Source organism: Perca flavescens, chromosome 20, assembly GCF_004354835.1.
Source record: "Perca flavescens isolate YP-PL-M2 chromosome 20, PFLA_1.0, whole genome shotgun sequence".
Lineage (NCBI taxonomy): Eukaryota > Metazoa > Chordata > Actinopteri > Perciformes > Percidae > Perca > Perca flavescens.
Window position 1 is genome coordinate 11,422,481 of NC_041350.1, and position 4,312 is coordinate 11,426,792.

Here is a 4,312-nt window from a genome sequence, read left to right on the forward strand (position 1 = left end):
AATATGGCCGTAATATTCTTAAAGGACCTCAGCAATCTTTACTGAGAAGCTACTTTAGCAGGAATCACTGTATACTCTATGTGTGGACCAAGTGCATTGTTTTCTAACCTGATGCAGCAGAAATGAAAACAAAATCCCTTCAATCGCTTCCTGTTGTATAGCCAGGACATATTGGCAATGCAACTTCTGTGCAATGGCCTGAACGTGGGGGTACATGGAGATTGTATTATATTTGTTGGTCAGTAAAATGAATCCATGTTCTCAGTAGATTCAGCTTCGGTGCATATTTTGTAACATCGCCGCAGTGATGCCTCCATAGTGGACAAACAGACTGGCACATCAGCCCTTTTTAGCATGCACAAGCACTAGTGAAGTGTGAATGTGGCCATTTTGCATAGTTTAACAAAAGTGTGCACACTGATCGACAAAAGCATTTGTGTGTCGTAGAAGATGGTGTGTGTGTGTGTGTGTGTGTGTGTGAATGGTGTGTTACCGTCACCTATGAAAATGCTGAACATAGGGTGGAACACTGCCCCTGAGTACCTATTCAAATGAACACAAACATCAACCGCTGGCCGGCCCCTCATGTTTTCCAGCCTTGGAGGGTGACACTGTAGTAGTCACGCACATGCTCCACCCAGGATGCTTCTGTGCTGTTTTAATGAGAAGCAGAATATTAATCCTGTCGCGCTGTTTATTGTGTTTTATTTTTTTAATTATGTTTTTTCCACTTTTGTTTAAGCGCTATGCAAATGAGGTACATGCATGTGTGTGTATGTGTGAGTCTCAGGGCTGTGTGAATGCGGCACTGGACACTTCAGCATGCCTAATGGATACAACTTCATTGGATATGGTCATTATCATAGATGTTCAAGAGCGATGTGACCTCACATTATCACAATAGATTCCCTACTATTCTCATCCATTGTCTAATTACGTATGGGTGTTGGGCACAGTGCACTATACCCACAATATCCACCTCGCCATGTTTGATTTTTTTTTTTATCATAGCTAACTGACAGTTTTTTTGTCTGCATAGTACAAATCTGTCACTGAAACATCTGGCTAAATACTGACATTCATGGTAACTGCTCAAATGTGTTAAGTAATTCCAAACTGAAATCTAAAATTGAGATTCTAGCCAGTATAAACTAAGCCAGCCAACTTTAGACATTGCCTATCGGTAACCCAGCGGCTGGAGCCTGAATGTGGGGAGTCCCGGAGCATAAAGGCTAATCAATGTCAGGGTGGAAGCGGAGAATCCCCCGGCCCACCCTATTTGACTTAACTGCTCCGTTTGTGTTCCTACTGATCCTGTGGTCTTTGTGTACATTGTAATGAGTGCTGACATAATCCTGCGGATTTTCTTGGAGGCCAAACCTTTGCCACCCCCATCAGGCCTGGGGTCTCTTCTGCGATCAGGAGGGCTGCCAGAGGGGGGAAAGACAGAACCACAATGCTCCCCGACCCCCATGAGACACTTACATTTAGGGATGGTTTGAAGCTCTCTGTGATTGAGCTAGTAACCCATTTTAATCCTATTAACACTGGCCAACAAAAGCTAAATCTGCTGCAGGACAGGCATGGAGGCTGGGCTGCGGATAGAAACTGGGGACTGGGACTAGTGGGAGATGTTGTCAAAGTATAACACATTTGTAGAAAAAACATGAATAAAAAGATGCTGAACTGAAAAGCCTGCCCTTAAGGGTACTTCTTTTCCTTTTTTTTTTTTTAGGAAAGAAGATGGGGAAACAGGAAACAAAGGACAACAAGAAGAACACAAGTAAGAGACAGAAAAATCAGGAACAAAAAGCCCCTTTGTGCCAAGACAGCCTCAAAGAGTTGGACCACCAATAGCCACTGTCAAATATACACAAGGTTAACTCATTCAGCAAACATCCATCTTGGAGCTTGAAGGACATGTTATTGGCAGAAAAGGGTAATAAATATACAGCAAAGTGCAGCACAGGAAGTGAGTCCAGTGCCTTGTGGGTGTTGGTACCTCGAGGTCGAGGAACAAAAACCGGGGATGCTCTCAATGCACTTTTGTTTTGGGTGCATCGTGGGGCACAGGGGCCAAGTATGCTGGTGGTCCTTGCCCTAGCCCCATCAGAAAGGGAAGGGTTTTACACATCTAGTGTGGCAGCTTAAAACCCCCCATTGTAAGAAACAAGAGGGGAGTGACAGGGCCCATACAGACAGAAAGTGTTCTTTAGCCAAACAGGGCAGGATATGACTCTTTAAGAGGAAAGGGGGTGAATGAACAATAACTTGCGTGAAGAATGAAACCCTGTGTAAGGAACACTGATACTGCAATTCCTCACTAGGTGTCTTCAGTCATCCCTCATTTCTGTGCTCTGTGCTTGGACATATTCCCCTGCTCTTGCCCTCAATCTCTGTTCCACTCCCCAGCTCCTTGTGCTACGGCCGCGTTGCTCATCACCATATCAATTTGTCATAGTAGTGGCCTGATCTGGCAGCAAAAGCTATATATATGATTATAATTGTCAGTGTGGGGTCTAAGTGATGAGGTATGATATGTCATTACAGCAGTGCAGGGTAGTCTTTGACATGGGTCATTAGAGACAGGAGCCTTAACCAGAGAGGCGGCAGGCCACGAACCAAAACTCCAAGGGGAATAGCCGACACCCCTGTTCATGGCTCCAACATCATTATTTAGACACAACAACGTATAAAACCCTGCTTCTTCGGCCCTTTCCCTGTGGAGTAGCTCCAGTGCGGTCTGGGAAGTGTGCATAATCAGTGAAGTGAGGCACGGGATTGGCTGACTGGTTGAGACAGACAGTCAGCTCCTGTGAACCTCCTGTGAGGTCTGGCCTTCTCTCTTCCCAGGGCGAGGTCCTTTAAGCATCCTGAGATCCTTCTCTGAGACGGGCCACGCTTGCGGTATCCTAATATACATTTATGTATGGGTCTGACCTTTCCTATAATGAGTTCACATCATAACCATTGACCTAAAACAAATTCACAAATGTTCTCCAGTGCTGAGTTGCAGTTGGAAAAAAAGTGTGAGAAAGAAAGCAGGAGGGAGAACGAGAAACGGAAAGACCACATCAGTGATTGTGACTAAATTGTTCTGGTATAAAATCCCATTTTACAAGTGTGTTAGCTGGGGGCTAATTAGATAACAACTCATCTCTGCTCTGTGATGATGACATTGATGTGTGATAAAGATGCTGCCACTTGTAATGTTTACTGTGTAGAAAGTGAGCACACAGACGACAAAAGCATGTTAGCATTTGGAATATTAAACTTTTGTATGTGTAAAATAACTAATATTTTATTTGTATTATTTAAAAACAATCTGAATTGAAAGATATTTTAAATTACACTACTACTTAACAAATATTAACATACAAGTTATGTCAGAAGAATGTCAATGGTTCACATCTTGGTGTTGACAAAGCACCATATTATCAGGTGTTGTTTCAGAAGGCACTTTTTGTTTAGTGCAGTTCTTTTGTTCAGTTAGTGGCTGTATGTACAAAAGTATATATAGTTAGTTAGTTAGTTAGTTATATTTTATTTCTGTGTCATGCCAAACATCTTGGCCCATCCCACACGGGATTACAAGACACCACAAATTCACTTATTCAACAAACATCTTCCCATTGCATATACAAATCCTTCGAACAAATACATGAATACAAATATATAGACATACACATACATACATGTATATACACGTACACACATACAAACAACTAGTTCTCATCTACACTCGACAAAGAGCTTTTTTCCTCTTCTCCCAGGCTTTATCTAAATAATTAGCCAATTTATATGTTTCATATGTGAACACTATATAATATATATATATATATATATATATATATATATATATATATATATATATATATATATATATATATATAAATTAAGTTTACTTTACCTGAGTATCTGATGTTGTGACAAACTGAAAAATTTTGCATTTACAATTGTTTTAATTTCTACATTTTTGCACGTTGAATGTGTCATCACTATAGAGCGAAAGTACTAGTTATATAGGTGAGATATAAAAACAAATAAAACCCTAAATAATTTACATATCAAAATAAATAAATGACTTCATGCAGAGTCCTAGTATTTAAAAAAAAATTGTTATCACTTTTAAAATTGTGATTTTACTCATGTTGGTAAAACATTTGATCCCTATCAAGAAACACTTAAAATGGTTTACCTTGGTTTCTTTCAAACTAATTACACACTGTGCATCATTTCTCCAAGTTAATGTTCCTTTAACCAATTGCCATACATACTTTAAATTATCAATCCAAGCTTGAGCTTTTTAATA